The sequence below is a fragment of the Triticum aestivum genome, chromosome 1A, assembly GCF_018294505.1.
Source record: "Triticum aestivum cultivar Chinese Spring chromosome 1A, IWGSC CS RefSeq v2.1, whole genome shotgun sequence".
NCBI classification, from domain to species: domain Eukaryota; kingdom Viridiplantae; phylum Streptophyta; class Magnoliopsida; order Poales; family Poaceae; genus Triticum; species Triticum aestivum.
The window spans coordinates 575,613,164-575,636,029 of record NC_057794.1 but is presented as its reverse complement, the minus strand read 5'-3'; the positions used below and the strand labels follow the sequence as shown (position 1 = coordinate 575,636,029).

Here is a 22,866-nt window from a genome sequence, read left to right as displayed (position 1 = left end):
GTTTTTGCACCACTTCAATGTACACCACAACTTGTAGTACTAAAGTGATCATTTACACCAAGTTCTAGCACCAGTGATGTAATTGACTCTTTTCAAAACATCCACGTCACAAATGTTGGCCATGTCTTTATTCATGTACCTGGGGTTGCTCTACTTCACAACCTGGACTAAGACAAAGCCCGGGCTCACGCTCGTCGCCTTCTACTTCCTCCTCACCTTGTCAGCGCCATCAGTACGCGTTCTCCTCCCTTTCTCTTCTCCAGTTTTCACATGTAATTAATTTTGGTTGTGGTTGCGGGAGCGAATTCTTGTGTGTTTTGCAGTGAACATTGCATAGTAGCGTGTCGCTGAGTACACCGTGGAAAGCAATGGCGACGAATGATGAAAAAGAACACTGTGCTTTTCCATTGACAATAGAGGAGAGCAACAACAAACCTTCTAAAAGCAACTAGTATTGTTCAAGTGGTTTAGGGAACTAAATAATGCACTACTAGTTGATTTAGTGAAATTTTGATTAATTAGCAGCTCTACTTTTTCATTAGCCGGGGAGAAAGAGCGTAGCAAAGAAATAAAACTGCACGAATGAACGAGGGTTCCAACTCTCACGCAACAAAATACTCCCTCGCCTCCAAAAGGAGGAGGCCTGATTCATCTATGATTAAACTCGCTATCAAAACCGCGGTCATCAATTTCACCTAGGAAGTTTGGCGATTTTGTTCCTTTCCATTCCAAACAATGTATACCATGATGCAACATCTTCTCTTAATGTGATCTCCCAATTTGACGTTATTTAGTGATTTTCTAAAGGTCTATACTTCTGTATTGGTAGATATGATGTTATACATGGAAATTAATTTCCATTTTATTATGATAAATCGAGCACCGTAGATTGTACCATGTAATCGGGTGAATGGCATGGACCGGTTAAGTGTTGGATCGGGTGAAGTAGGACTCCCCTCCCCACTTTCCTCACTGACACGCAGGCAGAAGGGAGAGAAGATATTTTTTGCGGCAACAAGAGAGAACAATTGATATGTACTCAACCCGCTCATATCTCATGCTTGGTGGAATTTAGAAGCTTGTTTGGCTGCTCATCCTCCAATCTTCATCCACTACATCGATCTCCCCTGCTAGAACTAAAGATTAAAGAAGTAAAAGTTTTCAGCCAGCATGGTTGGAGCCGTTTAATCTCCATTGTGAGGTTATCACTAGTAGAAAATAGGGCTTTGGTCCTGCCCAGATCAAAGCATTAGTCCCGGTCGTGTTACGAACTGGGACAAATGGGTGCATCCGTCCTGGTTCAAGCGGCCAGGGCGCCGGCTGGGCCTCGGCAGGCACCAGTCCCGGTTTGTCTGACCCATTTAGTCCCGGTTCCAGAGACGAATCAGGACTAAAGGTCCTCGCTCCTGGCGCAGCCCTTTTAGTCCCGGTTGGTGGCTGGAACCGGGACTAAAGGTCAGTCTTCTGTACCGGTTCTAGCCACCAAACGGGACTAAAGAGATGCATATATATATATATATGCTCGCCCCTGCCCGCTCACTCCTCTGTTTTTTGACCGACCGGCGTGTGGGAGGTGTGTGCTGCTTGATATGTCTCCAACGTATCTGCTTTTCCAAACTCGTTTGCCCTTGTTTTGGACTCTAACTTGCATGATTTGAATGAAACTAACACGGACTGACGATGTTTTCAGCAGAATTGCCATGGTGTTATTTTTGTGCAGAATAAAAAGTCCTCGGAATGACCTGAAACTTCATGGTGATAACTTTTCAAATTAATAAAAGATATTGGCGAAAGAATCAGCACTAGGGGGCCCACACCCTAGCCACAAGGGTGGGGCGCGCCCTCCGACCTTGTGGGCCCCCTGGACCTCCACCGACCTCAACTCCAACTCCATATATTTACTTTTGGGGAGAGAAAAATCAGAGAGAAGGATTCATCGCGTTTTACGATATGGAGCCGCCACCAAGCCCTGTTCTTCCTTGAGAGGGCAGATCTGGAGTCCGTTCGGGGCTCCGAAGAGGGGAATCCGTCGCCATCGTCATCATCAACCATACTCCATCACCAATTTCATGATGCTCACCGCCGTGCATGAGTAATTCCATCGTATGCTTGCTGGACCGTGGTGGGTTGGATGAGATTTACCATGTAATCAAGTTAGTTTTGTTAGGGTTTGATCCCTAGTATCCACTATGTTATAAGATTGGTGTTGCTATGACTTTGCTATGCTTAATGCTTGTCACTAGGGCCCGAGTGCCATGATCTCAGATCTGAACCCTTTATGTTTTCATGAATATATTTGTGTTCTTGATCCTATCTTGCAAGTTATAGTCACCTACTACGTGTTATGATCCGGCAACCCCGGAGTGACAATAGTTGGGACCACTCCTGGTGATGACTGTAGTTTGAGGAGTTCATGTATTCACTAAGTGCCAATGCTTTGGTCCGGTACTCTATTAAAAGGAGGCATTAATATCCCTTAGTTTCCAATAGGACCCCGTTGCCATGGGAGGGTAGGACAAAAGATGTCATGCAAGTTCTTTTCCATAAGCACATATGACTATATTCGGAATACATGCCTACATTATATTGATGAACTGGAGCTAGTTCTGTGTCACCCTATGTTATAACCGTTGCATGATGAATGCCATCCGACATAATTATCCATCATTGATCCATTGCCTACGATCTCGTTTCTTATTGATCTTTTCTAAGTTACTTTTCCGTTGCCACTGTTATGATTGCTACAATACTACTACTCTTACTTTTGCCACTGTTACCGTTACTTCCATACTACTTTGCTAGTAATATTTTGTTGTAGATATTAAGTCTTTTAGGTGTGGTTGAATTGACAACTCAGTTGCTAATACTCAAGAATATTCTTTGGCTCCCCTTGTGTCGAATCAATAAATTTGGGTTGAATACTCTACCCTCGAAAACTGTTGCGATCCCCTATACTTGTGGGTTATCAAGACCTTTTTCTGGCGCCGTTGCCGGGGAGCATAGCTCTATTCTCTGAGTCACTTGAGATTTATATCTGTTGATCACTATGAGGAATTTGAAAGATCAAAGAACCAAGATTTTTCCCTCAACTACGAGGGGAGGTAAGGAACTCCCATCTAGCTCTGCACTTGATTCTCCTTCTATTTTGAGTAAACTTGTGACACCTACATATGCTATTGATTCTGATATGTCGCATGTTATTGATGATGCCACTTCTACTATGCATGATGCTTATGATGAAACTACTTCTTTGCTTGATAATACTGTGCCACTAGGTGAACTTCTTGATGAACAACTTGCCAGGGTTAGAGAGAATGCAATTACTGAAACTGATGATTATGATTCTCCCCCTAGATATGAATTGCATGTTGTTCCTGAGGGTCATGTTATGGATGAAGAAACTTCTAGTGACTTCTTTGCTTGCAATGATGGAGAAGATCTTAAAAAAATTGTTAGCTAAGCTGAAAGAAAAATCCTTGAATGCTAGAATGAAATATGATCCCGCTTTTGCTACTTTACCTATCTTTGTTACTGATAAGGATTATGAATTCTCTGTCGATCCTGAGTTAATTACTTTGGTTGAATCTGATCCTTTTCATGGTTATGAATCTGAAACTGTTGTGGCACATCTTACTAAATTGAATGATATAGCTACCCTAATTTCTCATCAGTCGATATTACTATATCCTTAAATTATTTCCTTTCTCATTAAAGGGTGATGCTAAGTTATGTTTTAATTCTCTTTCTCCCGGTTGTGTGCGTAATCCCCAGGATATGATTTATCACTTCTCCTGGCTAAATATTTCCCAGCTCATAAGAAACAAGCTGCTTTAAAGGAAATATTTAATTTTGTGCAAATTGAAGAAGAGAGTCTCCCACAAGCTTGGGGGGGGGGGGGCTTCTCCAATTACTTAATGCTCTGCCTGATCATCCTCTCAAGAAAAATGAAATACTTGATATCTTTTATAATGGACTAACCGATGGTTCCAGAGACCACCTAGATAGTTGTGCTAGTTGTGTTTTCAGGGAAAGAACTGTTGAGCAAGCTGAATTGCTATTGAATAATATTTTGAGTAATGGAAATGACTGGACACTTCTTGAACCAACTCCGAAGCCAACTCCGAAGAAAAGGGGTATTCTAATTCTTAGTCCTGAAGATATGCAAGAGGCAAAGAAATCTATAAAAGAAAAGGGTATTAAAGTTGAAGATGTTAAGAATCTACCACCTATTGAAGAAATACATGGTCTTGATAACCCAACATAGGTAGTAGAGGTAAACTCTCTCCGAAGATTTGATGAAGGTGATATTCCTCATAATAAGTCTGTTAGTCAATGCTTAGATGAGTTTGATAATTTTATTGTTAAACAAGAGAACTTCAATGCTTATGTTAGTAGACAATTGAAACGTAATGCTTACATGCTTGGCCACTTGGGTGATTATATGAATAGAATTGTTAATGATCTTAAGCTTATTAGTAAACATGCTTCCATGGTTACAACTCAACTAGAACAAGTACTTAAGGCACAAGATGATTTGCTTAATGAGTTGAATAGTAAGAATAATGATAATGCTGTTAGGGTTATGACTAGAGGTGGTAAGGTGACCCAGGAATCTTCGTATCCCGAGGGCCATCCTAAGAGAGTTGAGCAGGATTCTCAGAGAACTAATACTAATGCACCTAGTCCTAGTAATAAAAAGAAAAAGAAAACTGATAGAACTTTGCATGCTAGTGAACCTGTTATAGACATACCTAAGAATCCCAATGATATTTCCATTTCTGATGCTGAGACACAATCTGGTGATGAACATGAACCTAGTGATAACGCTGATAATGATGTTCATGCTGATGCTCAACCTAGTAATGATAATGATGTAGAGATTGAACCTGCTGTTGATCTTGATAACCCACAATCAAAGAATCAACGTTATGATAAGAGAGACTTCGTTGCTAGAAAACATGGTAAATAAAGAGAACCATGGGTTCAGAAACCCATGCCCTTTCCTCCTAAGCCATCCAAGGAAAAGGATGATGAGGATTTTGAGCGCTTTGTTGAAATAATTAGACCTATCTATCTGCATATGTGTTTGACTGATATGCTTAAAATGCCTCCTTATGCCAAGTATATGGAAGATATTTTTACTAATAAAAGAAAGTTACTGGAAGCTGAAATTTCCACCATGCTTGCTAAGTTTTAAGGGTGGAATACCAAAGAAACTTGGAGATCTAGGAGTACCAACTATACCATGCTCCATTAAAATAAACTATGTTAAAACTGCTTTATGTGATCTTGGAGACGGTGTTGGTGTTATGCCTTTCTCTTTGTATCGTAGACTTGAATTGAATAAGTTGACACCTACTGAAATTTCTTTACAAATGGCTGATAAATCAACTGCTATACCCATCGGTATTTGTGAGGATGTGCCTGTTGTGGTTGCAAATGTTACTATTTTAACGGACTTTGTTATTCTTGATATTCCCGAGGATGATAGTATGTCGATTATCCTTGGTAGACCCTTTTTGAATACTGCAGGGGCTGTTATTGATTGCAACAAAGGCAATGTCACTTTTCATGTTAATGGTAATGAGCATACGATACACTTTCCGAAGAAACAACCTCAAGTGCATAGTATCAATTCTATTGGAAATTTTTCAACTATTACTATTGGAGGTTTTGAATTCCCTCTACCTACTGCCAAAAAGAAATATGATATTCTTACTGTTGGGGAAATTCATATCCCCGTAGAGGTAACCTAATGTTATTCGAAAATTCTCCAGTTTCATGTCATTCGGAAGGGGTTTGTTAGTAAGACTTGATCAACCTTGTTAATGGATTTATTTTGATGAGCATGAGATGGATGAATTTAGAATGCACAACTCTCTGTACCCATCTTTTACTTTCTTTTATTTAGTTTAAATAAAGCAAAAATAGTGCTTTCTGTCTATTTTCTAAATTATCCATGCAATAAAAAATGTCTCAAAAATAAAAGATCTCCAAATGCCCTGAAAATTGGGTATGATTTTTTATAGAATATTTTAGAATTTCTTGCTCCAGGGGGGCTCACCAGCTGGCCACAAGGGTGGAGGGCGCGCCCCCTGACCTTGTGGTCCCCACGTGCCCCCTCCACTTATTCCAGCACCCATCCACTCCTTCCTCCTCCAGAAAAAATCACTCCATTGCTCAAACTCGTGTTCTTGATCATCTTGCTACCATTTTCGATCTTCTTGCTCAAAGCTCCATTTACAAAACTGCTTTGGGGGATTGTTCTTCGGTATGTGACTCCTCCAATGGCCCAATTAGTTTTTGTTCTAGTGCTTTATTCATTGCAAATTTTTGTTGCTGTGGTGACCTTGTTCTTGAGCTTGCATGTCAAATTTATATGGTCCAAGGTAGTTTTGATGCATGATATAGCCTCTAGGCACTTATAGGAGTAGTTGCTATCAATTTTGTTGGGTTTGATTCACTTTTATTTTGAGTCACTAAAAATTTCAGAAATTTTTCAGAGGAAGAAAATGTTGAGGAGATTGTTGAGAGGTTCCTCGAGCCGGGGTTCGAAGGAAAATGAAAATGAGGAAAAGGAAAAGCCCAAGTATAACCTCCCTCGTGCCGCGGAAATTTGGCCATGCGAATGGAGGTGTGATGCATTCTTACAAGCAGTTGGGATTTATAATGATTTCTATTATTTGGCTGGGAATGCAGGCATCACCGACTTCCTCCTCGACCGGTGTAATCGGTATCTCCTACTCACTAATACTTTCGTGCAAAAATTTTGATTTTCATGCTAGGAAATCACCACCCACAGTAGACTTTCACTTATATGATGAGTACAAAGAAATGATGCTTTATGACTTTTGTGAGGTTTCTAAATTACCTTATGAAGGTAGCATCGAGAAACCACGTCCTAGTGATGTGGATGGCCTTATTCATGAAATTACCGTAGGGGAAGGCAGAGGAGTGTCCGGGGCGAGGGTGGCTAGTATTCATTTCCCTATTTTACGCTATTACTCATTATTTGCTGGGAGATGTTTAATTTGTCATGGAGAGAGTGGAGGCCTTAGTGCCTCTGACCTCGCTATTTTGCGCCACGCTTTACATAGAGATAAAACTTACAGTTTGGGCGCTATGGTTGCTAGACGGATGAGTATGAACTGTGAAAAGGGTCCTATTTTCGGAGGTATCTTTGCCTCCCGTCTTGCTAAACACTTTGAGATACCCATTAGGCACCATGAATAAGAGGAGAAATTACTACCCACTACACATTTATATTATGACAGCATGGTAGCACATAAGTTTATTCGCCATGATGAGGAAAAGAGACTTATTTATTACCTGGTATTTAGCGAGGTCACCTTTCAGATTGTTACCTTGTCTGCACCTGTTTTGTTCGATATTCATTCATGCAGGTACTTCGTTTTGCCCGCGGACATTCATGCATACTAGGAGGGGACATAATCCCCACCTTCTGAGCCAGAGCCATCACCTGATCCATACCAGGAGTCTATTTATTAGTGGGAGCCACAGGAGCTCGCTAACCAGTGGAACCCCCAGGATCCTCCGCAGTACATCGGAGAGGGCTACTTTGATCCATGGCGTAGACCAACTTAGGCCAAAAGCCTAAGCTTGGGGGAGTACGTATTTCTCACTGACATTACATTCATGCTCACACACTCATTCTAGTTGTCGGCGCTCATACTTTTTCATTGTATTATCCATGCTAGTTTATTTTCTTTCTTTTTTTGCTTTCTTCTTGTGTGTTTGAAAAACCTTAAGAAAAAAAATAGTTGTAGTTAGTTTACTTTCTATGCATGCTTAGTAGTAAAAATTAAAGAGAACCCCAAAAGATTTCATGTTCTTATTTTGCTTTTTGGGAGTTTTCCCGTGTATATAGTTTTTCTCGTTCTTGTTTCTCTTTCTTCAGAAAAACAAAAACTCCAAAAATATTTCAGTGTGTTTCTTTGAAATTCTTTTCTTTTCTTTGGGGGTCGAGAGGAGAAGACCATGATGAAAATGTTGAGTATCTCTCATATGCATTGTTGTTGATCTAACAGAGAGCCCATATTGCCTTGTCTTCTCCTTTGAATAAATGGTTGCAGATTCTAGCTTAGTCCAATGCACGTGCACTATTATTATTATGCACACCATTCAGTCATCCAGATGAAAGGCAATAATGACGATATATGATGAAATGATTGAGATGAGGAAAAGCTGGTATGAACTCGACCTATCTTGTTTTTGTAAATATGATTAGTTCATCGATCCCGATTCAACCTATTATGAATGAAACATGTTTGCAATGACAATTAGAGATTATAGTTACTCATGCCATGCTTAATTAGCTAGGAGTTTATAATGGGTTACCTTGCGTGCCAACATGGAAATTAAGATAGTTGTGATGTAGTATGATAGGATGGTATCCTCCTTTGAATGATTCGAGTGGCTTGACTTGGCACATGTTCACACATGTAGTTGTAACAAAATCAAATAGCCTCTACGATATTTATGTTCATGGTGATTTATATCCTACTCATGCTTGCATTCAATGTTGGTTAATCTCAATGCATGTTTATGACTGTTGTCGCTCTCTAGTTTGCCGCTTCCCAGTCTCTTTCTAGCCTTCACTTGTACTAAGCGGGAATACTGCTTGTGCATCCACTTCCATAAACCCCAAAGTTGTTCCATATGAGTCCATCATACCTTCCTATATGCGGTATCTACCTGCCGTTCCAAGTAAATTTGCATGTGCCAAACTCTAAACCTTCAAATGATAATCTGTTTTGTATGCTCGAATAGCTCATGTACCAACTAGGGCTGTCAATATCTTCCATGCTAGGTGGGTTACTCTCATGATGAGTGGACTCCGCTCATCATTCATGAGAAAATGACTAGTAACCGGGATGCCCAGTCTCATGCTCAAAGCAAATCAAATCAAAAAAATTGCAAACAAAACTCCCCAGGACTGTTGTTAGTTGGATGGTACCCGTTGTTTCGGACCAGCCGTAGAGTGTGCTTGTTGGTGGGGGGAAGTATAAATTTTACCATTCTATTTGGGAACCGCCTATAATGTATGTAGCATGGAAGATACCAAGATCTCTTGGTTGTTATGTTGACAATGAAAGCATACCGCTCAAAATATTATTCAATCTCCATTTCAAAACTCGAGCTCTGGCACCTCTGCGAATCCCTGCTTCCCTCTGCGAAGGTCCTATCTATTTACTTTTATTGCTGAGTCATCATCCTGTTATAAAAAGCACCAGTTAGAGAGCACCACTGTCATTTGTATGCATTTTTATTAATTTATATTGAGTATGATTGTGACTGGATCTCTTTTGCCATGAATTACAATGTCTAGTCAGTCATTGATCTTCAGGGGTGCTCTGCATTTATGTTTTATGGTCTCAGAAAGGGCTAGCGAGATACCATCTTGTTATATCATATCATGATTGTTTTGAGAAAAGGGTTATCATCCGAGATTTATTATTATTGCTCGCTAGTTGATTATGCCATTGATGTGGGTAAATGTGAGACCTAAAAGTTATCGTGAATATGGTTAGTTCATAATCTTTGCTGAAAACTTGAATGCTGGCTTTACATATTTGCAACAATAAGATCAAATAGAGTTTGTCAACTGAATTGCTTGAGGACAAACAAATGTTTAAGCTTGGGGGATTTGATACGTCTCCAATGTATCTACTTTTCCAAACTCTTTTGCCCTTGTTTTGGACTCTAACTTGCATGATTTGAATGGAACTAACCTGGACTGACGCTGTTTTCAGCAGAATTGCCATGGTGTTAGAATAAAAAGTTCTCGGAATGACCTGAGACTTCACAGAGATAACTTTTGGAACTAATAAAAAATACTGGCCAAAGAATCAGCACCAGGGGGCCCACACCCTAGCCACAAGGGGGGGGGGGCCTCCGACCTTGTGGGCCCCCTGGACCTCCATCGACCTCAACTCCAACTCCATATATTTACTTTTGGGGATAAAAAATCAGAGAGAAGGATTCATCGCGTTTTATGATACAGAGCCGCCACCAAGCCCTGTTCTTCCTCGAGTGGGCAGATCTGGAGTCCGTTCGGGGCTCCGAAGAGGGGAATTCGTCGCCATCGTCATCATCAACCACCCCCATCACTAATTTCATCATGCTCACCGTCGTGCGTGAGTAATTCCATCGTAGGCTTGCTTGACCGTGATCGGTTGGATGAGATTTACCATGTAATCGAGTTAGTTTTGTTAGGGTTTGATCCTTAGTATCCACTATGTTCTAAGATTGATGTTGCTATGACTTTGCTATGCTTAATGCTTGTCACTAGGCCCCGAGTGCCATGATCTTAGATCTGAACCCTTTATGTTTTCATGAATATATTTGTGTTCTTGATCCTATCTTGCTAGTTATAGTCACCTACTATGTGTTATGATTCGGCAACCCCGGAGTGACAATAGTTGGGACCACTCCCGGTGATTACCGTAGTTTGAGGAGTTCATGTATTCACTAAGTGCTAATGCTTTGGTACGGTACTCTATTAAAAGGAGGCCTTAATATCCCTTAGTTTCCAATAGGACCCCACTGCCACGGGAGGGTAGGACAAAAGATGTCATGCAAGTTCTTTTCCATAAGCACGTATGACTATATACAAAATTCATGCCTACATTATGTTGATGAACTGGAGCTAGTTCTGTGTCACCCTATGTTATAACCGTTGCATGATGAATGCCATCCGACAGAATTATCCATCATTGATCCATTGCCTACGAGCTCGTTTCATATTGATCTTTGCTAAGTTACTTTTCCATTGCCACTATTACGATTGCTACAATACTACTATTGTTACTTTTGCCACTGTTACCGTTACTTCCATACTACTTTTCTACTAAATATTTTGCTGCAAATATTAAGTCTTTCAGGTGTGGTTGAATTGACAACTCAGCTACTAATACTCAAATATTCTTTGGCTCCCCTTGTGTCGAATCAATAAATTTGGGTTGAATACTCTACCCTCGAAAACTGTTGCGATCCCCTATACTTGTGGGTTATCACTGCTCTGCTCTCACCTCCTATGCACATGTGGGGTTCGATGAAATGCCCGAGCCACACTTAAGCTTTCTCCTCTCCAAGCTCGACGTCCAAGCTCCATTTCCCCCAAGATTTGTCTAAGTTTGGCGGTGCACCAACTACACAAGTGTTCTAAAAGGTTAGCAACTTCATCCTTTCATCTCTCACTGCTAGTTTATCTCATTTCAAATGCTCTAGAAGTAGAGTGATTTGTGGGTTTTAGTGGAGGAGTGTATGTGGGAGTTCTTTTGATTTAGATGCACAATTTGAGCTCTAATTTACATCTTAGAGTCTGCACATGTGTAGGGTGTCGTCCCGTTGATGTCTACTACACAACCTTCTTCTTGTAGATGTTGTTGGGCCTCCAAGTGCAGAGGTTTGTAGGGCAGTAGCAAATTTCCCTCAAGTGGATGACCTAAGGTTTATCAATCCGTGCGAGGCGTAGGATGAAGATGGTCTCTCTCAAACAACCCTGCAACCAAATAACAAAGAGTCTCTTGTGTCCCCAACACACCCAATACAATGGTAAATTGTATAGGTGCACTAGTTCGGCGAAGAGATGGTGATATAAGTGTAATATGGATGGTAGATATAGGTTTTTATAATCTGAAATTATAAAAACAGCAAGGTAACTAATGATAAAAGTGAGCGAAAACGGTATTTCAATGCGTTGAAACAAGGCCTAGGGTTCATACTTTCACTAGTGCAACTTCTCTCAACAAGGATAACATAATTAGATCATATAACTATCCCTCAACATGCAACAAAGAGTCACTCCAAAGTCAGTAATGGCAGAGAACAAACGAAGAGATTATTGTAGGGTACGAAACCACCTCAAATTTATTCTTTTCGATCAACCCATTGGGCTATTCCTGTAAGTGTCACAAACAGCCCTAGAGTTCATAGTAAAATAACACCTTAAGAGACAAATCAACGAAAACCCTAATCTCACCTAGATACTCCAATGTCAGCTCAAGTATCCGCGGGTATGATTATATGATATGCATCACACAATCTCAGATTCATCTATTCAACCAACACAAAGAACTTCAAAGAGTGCCCCAAAATTTCTACCAGAGAGTCAAGACGAAAACGAGTGCCAACCCCTATGCATAAGTTCACAAGGTCACAGAACTCGCAAGTTGATCACCAAAACATACATCAAGTGGATCACGTGAATATCCCATTGTCACCACAGATAAGCACATGCAAGACATACATCAAGTGTTCTGAAATCCTTAAAGACTCAATCCGATAAGATAACTTCAAAGGGAAAACTCAATTCATCACAAGGAGATAGAGGGGAAGAAACATCATAAGATCCAACTATAATAGCAAAGCTCGCGGTACATCAAGATCGTGCCATATCAATTACACGAGAGAGAGAAATCAAACACATAGCTAGTGGTACATACCCTCAGCCCCGAGGGTGAACTGCTCCCTCCTCGTTATGGAGAGCGCCTGGATGATGAAGATGGCCACCAGTGATGATTCCCCCCTCCGGCAGGGTGCCGAAACAGCGTCCCGATTGGTTTTTGGTGGCTACAAAGGCTTGCGGCGGCAGAACTCTCGATCTAGGTTATTTTTTGGAGGTTTGGTGATTTATAGGAGAGGTTGGCGTCGAGAACAAGTCAGCCCCACCGGAAGTCCACGAGGCACAGGGGGCGCCCTCCACCCTCGTGGGGCCCACATGACTCCCCTCCGGTAACTCTTGGTTCCATTATTTTTTATATTTTCCAAAAAAATCTCCGTTCATTTTCAGCGCATTCCGAGAACTTTTATTTCTACACAAAAACAACACCATGGTAGTTCTGCTGAAAACAGCGTCAGTCCGGGTTAGTTCTAACTAAATCATACCAAAATCATGTAAAAATATTATAAAGATGGCATGAATACATCAAAAAGTATAGATGCGTTGGAGACGTATCAACATCCCCAAGCATAATTCTTGCTCGTCCTCGAGTAGGTAAATGATAAAAACAGAATTTTTGATGTGGAATGCTACCTAACATATTTATAAATGTAATCTTCTCTATTATGGCAAGAATATTCAGATCCATAAGATTCAAAACAAAAGTTTAATATTGACATACAAACAATAATATTTCAAGCATACCAACAAAGCAATCATGTCTTCTCAAAATAACATGGCGAAAGAAAGCTATCCCTACAAAATCATATAGTCTGCCTATGCTCTATCTTTATCACACAAAATACTTAAATCATGCACAATCCCGATGACAAGCCAAGCAATTGTTTCATACTTTTGATGTTCTCAAACTTTTTCAATCTTCACGCAATACATTAGCGTGAGCCATGGACATAGCACTATAGGTGGAATAGAATGGTGGTTGTGGAGAAGACAAAAAGGAGAAGATGGTCTCACATCAACTAGGCGTATCAACGGGTATTGGAGATGCCCATGAATAGATATCAATGTGAGTGAGTAGGGATTGCCATGCAACGGATGCACTAGAGCTATAAGTGTATGGAAGCTCAACAAAAGAAACTAAGTGGGTGTGCCTCCAACTTGCTTGCTCACGAAGACCTGGGGCATTTTGAGGAAGCCCATCATTGGAATATACAAGCCAAGTTCTATAATGAAAATTCCCACTAGTATATGAAAGTGACAAAAGAGGAGACTCTCTATCATGAAGATGATGGTGCTACTTTAAAGCACAAGTGTGGAAAAAGGATAGTAACATTTTCCCTTCTCTCTTTTTCTCTCATTATTTATTTATTTTTATTTTTATTATTATTATTTGGGCCTTTTCTCCTTTTTTATGGCCTCTTTTTTTCTTTTCTTTTTTTCGTCCGGAGTCTCATCCCGACTTGTGGGGGAATCATAGTCTCCATCATCCTTTCCTCACTGGGACAATGCTCTAATAATGATGATCATCTCACTTTTATTTACTTACAACTCAAGAATTACAACTCGATACTTAGAACAAAATATGACTCTATGTGAATGCCTCCGGCAGTGTACCGCGATGTGCAATGAATCAACAGTGACATGTATGAAAGAATTATGAATGGTGGCTTTGTCACAAATACGATGTCAACTACATGATCATGCAAAGCAATATGACAATGGTGGAGCGTGTCATAATAAACGGAATAGTGGAAAGTTGCATGGCAATATATCTCGGAATGGCTATGGAAATGCCATAATAGGTAGGTATGGTGGCTGTCTTGATGAAGGTTTATGGTGGGTGTATGGTACCGGTGAAAGTTGTGCGGCACAAGAGAGGCTAGCAATGGTGGAAGGGTGAGAGTGCATATAATCCATGGACTCAACATTAGTCATAAAGAACTCATATACTTATTGCAAAAATCTATTAGTCATCGAAACGAAGTACTACGCGCATGCTCCTAGGGGACTAGATTGGTAGGAAAAGACCATCGCTCGTCCCCGACCGCCACTCATAAGGAAGACAATCAAAAGATAAATCATGCTCCGACTTCATCACATAACGGTTCACCATACGTGCATGCTACGGGAATCACAAACTTTAACACAAGTATCTCTCAAATTCACAACTACTCACTAGCATGACTCTAATATTACCCTCCTCATATCTCAAAACAATCATATGGAATCAAACTTCACATAGTATTCAATGCACTTTATATGAAAGTTTTTATTATATCCCTCTTGGATTCCCATCATATTAGGACTAAATTTATAACCAAAGCAAATTACCATGCTGTTTAAGACTCTCAAAATAATATAGGTGAAGCATGAGAGTTCATCCATTTCTTCAAAATAAAACCACTGTCATGCTCTAAAAAGATATAAGTGAAGCACTAGAGCAAACGACAAACTACTCCAAAAGATGTAAGCGAAGCACAATGAGTAGTTGGATAATTATGTAACTATGTGAAGACTCCTTATCATAAATAAAATTTCAGATCTTAAGTACTTTATTTAAACAGCAATCAAAACAAAATAAAATGACATTGCAACTATAGCACATATCATGTAAAGAAGCAAAAGCTTAGGCTCAACCAAAACTGACCGATAGTTGTTGAAGAAAGGTGGGATGCCAACCGGGGCATCCCCAAGCTTAGATGCTTGAGACTTCTTGAAATATTGACTAGGGATTCCTTGGGCATCCCCAAGATTGAGCTTTTGTGTCTCCTTAATTCCATTCATATCGCGGTTTCCCTAAATCTTAAAAACTTCATCCACACCAAACTCAACAAGAACTCGTGAGATAAGTTAGTATAAATCCATGCTAAACCTTATCATTCTCTACTGTAGAAAATCACTAAAATTATAATTTGACATTGCATACTAAATACCTCTGCATATTTAATACTCCTATCATCAAATAGAATCATTAAACAAGCAAACATATGCAAACAATGTAATCATAACAGCAATCTGTCTAAACATGATAGTCTGTAAAGAATGCAAGAAGAATCATACTTCTTTAACTCCAAAAATTATGAAAAATTACCACACTGTAGATAATTTGTTGTTACTCATTGTGTAAAAATTCAAGATTTTATCATGTTCTGACTATTCACAAATATCCAAAACATAACAGCAAACTTTCTATTTTTAAAACAGCAACATATGGACTTGTAAAATAAGCATGGTAAAGGTTATACTTGACCTTTTTATTGAAGTAAAAGATGCAAAATATTACTATAAATAACAGCAAGCAAATCCTAATAAAAGAAAATGATGCTCCAAGCAAAACACATATCATGTGGTGAATAAAAATATAGCTCAAAGTAAGATTACCGATGAACGAGGACGAAAGAGGGGATGCCTTCCGGGGCATCCCCAAGCTTAGGCTCTTGGTTGTCCTTGAATATTACCTTGGAGTGCCTTGGGCATCCCCAAGCTTAGGCTCTGGACACTCCTTATTCTGTAGTCCATTGAATCTTTACCCAAAACTTGAAAACTTCACAACACAAAACTTAACAGAAAACTTGTAAGCTCCGTTATTATAAGAAAGAAAATCACCACTTAGGTATTGTCAATACAAGATTCATAATTTTTCTCCCATGATGCCTACTGTACCATACCATTTCTACAATTTATATTAAGCAATATAAGCCATAGAAACTAGATAACAGGCAAACTATGCATCGAAAAGAGAATCTGTCAAAAACAGGACAGTTTTGAAGGAAATATGCCCTATAGGCAATAATAAAGTTATTATTTATTTCCTTATATCATGATAAATGTTTATTATTTATGCTAGAATTGTATTAACCGGAAACATAATACATGTGTGAATACATAGACAAACATAGTGTCACTAGTATGCATCTACTTGACTAGCTCGTTGATCAAAGATGGTTATGTTTCCTAACCATAGACATGAGTTGTCATTTGATTAACGGGATCACATCATTAGGAGAATGATGTGATTGACTTGACCCATTTCATTAGCTTAGCACTTGATCGTTTAGTTTGTTGCTATTGCTTTCTTCATGACTTATACATGTTCCTATGACTATGAGATTATGCAACTCCCGTTTACCGGAGGAACACTTTGTGTGATACCAAACGTCACAACGTAACTGGGTGATTATAAAGGTGCTCTACAGGTGTCTCCGAAGGTACTTGTTGGGTTGGCGTATTTTGAGATTAGGATTTGTCACTCCGATTGTCGGAGAGGTATCTCTGGGCCCTCTCGGTAATGCACATCACATAAGCCTTGCAAGCATTGCAACTAATAAGTTAGTTGCGGGATGATGTATTACAGAACGAGTAAAGAGACTTGCCGGTAACGAGATTGAACTAGGTATTGAGATACCGACGATCAAATCTCGGGCAAGTAACATACCGATGACAAAGGAAACAACGTATGTTGTTATGCGGTCTGACCGATAAAAGATCTTCGTAGAATATGTAGGAGCCAATATGAGCATCTAGGTTCCGCTATTGGTTATTGATCGGAGACGTGTCTCAGTCATGTCTACATTGTTCTCGAACCCCTAGGGTCCGCACGCTTAACGTTACGATGACAGTTTCATTATGAGTTTATATATTTTGATGTACCGAAGGTTGTTCGGAGTCCCGGATGTGATCACGGACATAGCGAGGAGTCTCGAAATAGTCGAGACATAAAGATTGATATATTGGACGACTATATTCGGACACAGGAATGGTTCCGGGAGTTATCAATAAAACAGAGTACCGGGGGTTACCGGAACCCCCCCGGGGGTTAATGGGCCTCATGGGCCCAAAGTGCAGCAGAGGAGGGGCGGCCAGGGCAGGCTGCGCGCCCCCTTCCCCTCTAGTCCGAATTGGACAAGGAGGGAGGGGCGGCGCCCCCCTTTTCCTTTCTCTCCTCTCTCCCTTCCTTCCCCCTCTCCTAGTTGGACAAGGAAAGGAGGGAGTCCTACTCCCGGTAGGAGTAAGGACTCCTCCCTGGCGCGCCTCCTCCTGGCCGGCCGCCCCTCCCCCTTGCTCCTTTATATACGGGGGCAGGGGGCACCTCTAGACACGACAATTGATCCTTGAGATCTATTAGCCGTGTGTGGTGCCCTCCTCCACCACAATCCTCGATAATATTGTAGCGGTGCTTAGGCGAAGCCCTGCGACGGTAGAACATCAAGATCGTCACCACGCCGTCGTGCTGACGGAACTCTTCCCCGACATTCTGCTGGATCGGAGTCCGGGGATTATCATCGAGCTGAGCGTGTGCTAGAACTCAGAGGTGCCGTAGTTTCGGTGCTTGATCGGTCGGGCCGTGAAGACGTACGACTACATCAACCGCGTTGTGCTAACGCTTCCGCTTCCGGTCTACGAGGGTACATAGACAACACTCTCCCCTCTCGTTGCTATGCATCACCATGATCGTGCGTGTGCATAGGAATTTTTTTGAAATTACTACGTTCCCCAACAGTGGCATCCGAGCCTAGGTTTTATGCGTTGATGTTGTGCACGAGTAGAACACAAGTGAGTTGTGGGTGATATAAGTCATACTGCTTACCAGCATGTCATACTTTGGTTCGGCAATATTGTTGAATGAAGCGGCCCAGACCGACATTACGTGTACGCTTACGCAAGACTGGTTCTACCGACGTGCTTTGCACACGGGTGGCTAGCGGGTGTCAGTTTCTCCAACTTTAGTTGAACCAAGTGTGGCTACGCCCGGTCCTTGCGAAGGTTAAAATAGAACCAACTTGACAAACTATCGTTGTGGTTTTGATGCGTAGGTAAGAACGGTTCTTGCTAAGCCCGTAGCAGCCACGTAAAACTTGCAACAACAAAGTAGAGGACATCTAACTTGTTTTTGCAGGGCATGTTGTGATGTGATATGGTCAAGACATGATGCTAAATTTTATTGTATGAGATGATCATGTTTTGTAACCGAGTTATCGGCAACTGGCAGGAGCCATATGGTTGTCGCTTTATTGTATGCAATGCAATTGCGCTGTAATGCTTTACTTTATCACTAAGCGGTAGCGATAGTCGTGGAAGCATAAGATTGGCGAGACGACAACGATGCTACGATGGTGATCAAGGTGTCGCGCCAGTGACGATGGTGATCATGACGGTACTTCGAAGATGGAGATCACAAGCACAAGATGATGATGGCCATATCATATCACTTATATTGATTGCATGTGATGTTTATCTTTTATGCATCTTATCTTGCTTTGATTGACGGTAGCATTATAAGATGATCCCTCACGAAATTATCAAAGTATAAGTGTTCTCCCTGAGTATGCACCATTGCGAAAGTTCTTCGTACCGAGACACCACGTGATGATCGAGTGTGATAGGCTCTATGTTCAAATACAACGGGTGCAAAACAGTTGCACACGCGGAATACTCAGGTTTAACTTGACGAGCCTATCATATAACAGATATGGCCTCGGAACACGGAGACCGAAAGGTCGAGCGTGAATCATATAGTAGATATGATCAACATATTGATGTTCACCATTGATACTACTCCATCTCACGTGATGATCGGACATGGTTTAGTTGATTTGGGTCACGTGATCACTTATAGGATTAGAGGGATATCTTTCTAAGTGGGAGTTCTTAAGTAATATGATTAATTGAACTTAAATTTATCATGAACTTAGTACCTGATAGTATCTTGCTTGTCTATGTCTGATTGTAGATAGATGGCTCGTGTTGTTGTTCCATTGAATTTTAATGTGTTCCTTGAGAAAGCAAAGTTGACAGATGATGGTAGAAATTACACGGACTGGGTCCATAACTTGAGGACTATCCTCATTGCTACACAGAAGAATTACATCCTGGAAGCACCGCTAAGTGCCAAGCCTGCTGCAGGAGCAACACCAGATGTTATGAACGTCTGGCAGAGCAAAGCTGATGACTACTCGATAGTTCAGTGTGCCATGCTTTACGGCTTAGAACCGGGTCTTCAACGACGTTTTGAACGTCATGGAGCATATGAGATGTTCCAGGAGTTGAAGTTAATATTTCAAGCAAATGCCCGGATTGAGAGATATGAAGTCTCCAATAAGTTCTATAGCTGCAAGATGGAGGAGAATAGTTCTGTCAGTGAACATATACTCAAAACGTCTGGGTATCATAATCACTTGACTCAACTGGGGATTAATCTTCCTGTTGATAGTGTCATTGACAGAGTTCTTCAATCACTGCCACCAAGCTACAAAAGCTTCGTGATGAACTATAATATGCAAGGGATGAATAAGACTATTCCTGAGCTCTTCGCAATGCTAAAAGCCGCGGAGGTAGAAATCAAGAAGGAGCATCAAGTGTTGATGGTCAATAAGACCACCAGTTTCAAGAAAAAGGGCAAAGGGAAGAAGAAAGGGAACTTCAAGAAGAACAGCAAACAAATTGCTGCTCAGGAGAAGAAACCCAAGTCTGGACCTAAGCCTGAGACTGAGTGCTTCTACTGCAAGCAGACTGGTCACTGGAAGCGGAACTGCCCCAAGTATTTGGCGGATAAGAAGGATGGCAAAGTGAACAAAGGTATATGTGATATACATGTTATTGATGTGTACCTTACTAATGCTCACAGTAGCACCTGGGTATTTGATACTGGTTCTGTTGCTAACATTTGCAACTCGAAACAAGGGCTACAGATTAAGCGAAGATTGGCTAAGGACGAGGTGACGATGCGCGTGGGAAATGGTTCCAAAATCAATGTGATCGCGGTCGGCATGCTACCTCTACATCTACCTTCGGGATTAGTATTAGACCTAAATAATTGTTATTTGGTGCCAGCGTTGAGCATGAACATTATATCTGGATCTTGTTTGATGCGAGACGGTTATTCACTTAAATCAGAGAATAATGGTTGTTCTATTTATATGAGTAATATCTTTTATGGTCATGCACCCTTGAAGAGTGGTCTATTTTTGATGAATCTCGATAGTAGTGATACACATATTCATAATGTTGAAATCAAAAGATGCAGAGTTGATAATGATAGTACAACTTATTTGTGGCACTGCCGTTTAGGTCATATCGGTGTAAAGCGCATGAAGAAACTCCATACTGACGGACTTTTGGAACCACTTGATTATGAATCACTTGGTACTTGCGAACCGTGCCTCATGGGTAAGATGACTAAAACGCCGTTCTCCGGTACTATGGAGAGAGCAACGGATTTGTTGGAAATCATACATACAGAAGTATGTGGTCCAATGAATGTTGAGGCTCGTGGCGGATATCGTTATTTTCTCACCTTCACAGATGATTTAAGCAGATATGGGTATATCTACTTAATGAAACATAAGTCTGGAACATTTGAAAAGTTTAAAGAATTTCAGAGTGAAGTTGAAAATCATCGTAACAAGAAAATAAAGTTTCTACGATCTGATCGTGGAGGAGAATATTTGAGTTGCGAGTTTGGTCTACATTTGAAACAATGCGGAATAGTTTCGCAACTCACGCCACCCGAAACACCACAGCGTAATGGTGTGTCTGAACGTCGTAATCGTACTTTATTAGATATGGTGTGATCTATGATGTCTCTTACTGATTTACCGTTATTGTTTTGGGGTTATGCTTTAGAGACGGCTGCATTCATGTTAAATAGGACACCATCGAAATTCGTTGAGATGACGCCTTATGAACTGTGGTTTGGCAAGAAACCAAAGTTGTCGTTTCTGAAAGTTTGGGGCTGCGATGCTTATGTGAAAAAGCTTCAACCTGATAAGCTCGAACCCAAATCGGAGAAATGTGTCTTCATAGGATACCCAAAGGAGACTGTTGGGTACACCTTCTATCACAGATCCGAAGGCAAGACTTTTGTTGCTAAATTCGGAGTTTTTCTAGAGAAGGAGTTTCTCTCGAAAGAAGTGAGTGGGAGAAAAGTAGAACTTGATGAGGTAACTGTACCTACTCCCTTATCGGAAAGTAGTACATCACAGAAACCGGTTTCTGTGACACCTACACCAATTAGTGAGGAAGCTAATTGTAACATCCCAAATTTTCAATTTGGAATGTTATACACTAGATCATCATTGCATATCATAATTATTGCATTTTGGTTGATCCTAGAAATTTCACGCAACTCAAGGACCCTCGGAGAGAGTTGGGGATTTCGTTATTTTCATATTTGAGTTGTCTCAAATTTTGAATATAGGATCATTTGATTTTATTTATTTTATCTTCAATTATTTCTATTATAAAAATTATGAGAGAGGGAATAAAATGACTTTCCCAAAATAAAGAAATATTGAGGATTTAATAAAAAAATCAAATAAGATTTTATTTGGTTTATTTGCTATTTTATTTGAATTTAGAAAAATGTGCGTTTTTCAAAATTCCATTTAGGCCCCAAATAAATGTTCATCCTGTGCGGCTTGATTTTAGAAGCCGGGGAAAATTTATTTCGGGATTTTTGGAGTCCGTTTAGTATTTCTTTCGTTAGTTTTTCTGCGCGGAATTATTTAAAAAAAGAATCCGAACCGACTCCGGGCCGTACCCGAGCGGGACTCTGCCCGGGGGGCCTTTTTAAGCTGACCCCGCCGAGCCGCCGAAGCCCACCAGCCCGCCCGCTGAAACCCTAGTGCCGGGGTACTGATCCACGAGCACCTATGGGACCGGCGGACCGGGTCCCTTTCGGTTCGGCGGGGGCGGAGGTCGCACGAAGAGCGGATCGAGGCGAAGCACGCGAGCGATTTACCCAGGTTCGGGCCGCACGGATGCGTAAAAGCCTACTCCTGCTTTGTGGTTTGTATTGAGTTCTTGCTCGGGAGCGTGGAGTGCTACAGTACACACCATCAGCAAACAAGACCGAGCGTGAGTGTTCTCCGAACTAGCTAACCCCCTCCACGTTGCGCATGGGCCTCCTTTTATATGCTCAAGGGGTCACCGACAGGTGGCAACGTAGACAAGGGTAAAAATGGAAAGGTGCTGCGATAGGTACAGCTACCTGCTACAGTGTATCATACCTAACCCTGACGGCAGGGGACAAGGGTATTAAATGCCCGTCTGTGTCGCCTAAACAGTGCAAAAGGGACCGTCAGGGACGCCACCGCTCGCCACGATGGCAAACTTGTCAGCGCCCCTTGCCACCGCGCACCGCTGGCTGCACAGCCTCCCGCCACGCACGCCTGGAAGGGTCCCAGAGCGACACGTTGGTGGATGTGCTGGAGCGCGGGCACAGAGTGGTGGCTTGTCGCGGCAAGCGCCTTGCCGCGGTCGTTGTCTTTGTCGCGTCCGGGAGCTTGTCGCTCACCGGGCCTTGCCGGGACGCGCGGCGCGTCGCGGCAAGTTCCTTGAGATGCCTTGGGTGGCCTTCCCGGCAAGCTCCTCTTGCCGGGGTCTTGAGATGCCTTGGTTGGCCTTCCCGGCAAGCTCCTCTTGCCGGGGTCTTGTCTCCTTGG

At 41.4% G+C, this 22,866-nt stretch overlaps 1 non-coding gene across 1 annotated transcript; it reads right to left on the bottom strand.

Annotated features, from left to right (window-relative positions):
• Positions 1-1,346: 1,346 nt before the first annotated feature.
• Positions 1,347-1,469, bottom strand: LOC123073033 (small nucleolar RNA SNORA5). The gene has a single exon (XR_006435564.1). It is a non-coding gene; the product is annotated as a small nucleolar RNA SNORA5 (small nucleolar RNA).
• Between the last annotated feature and the right edge of the window lie 21,397 nt (positions 1,470-22,866).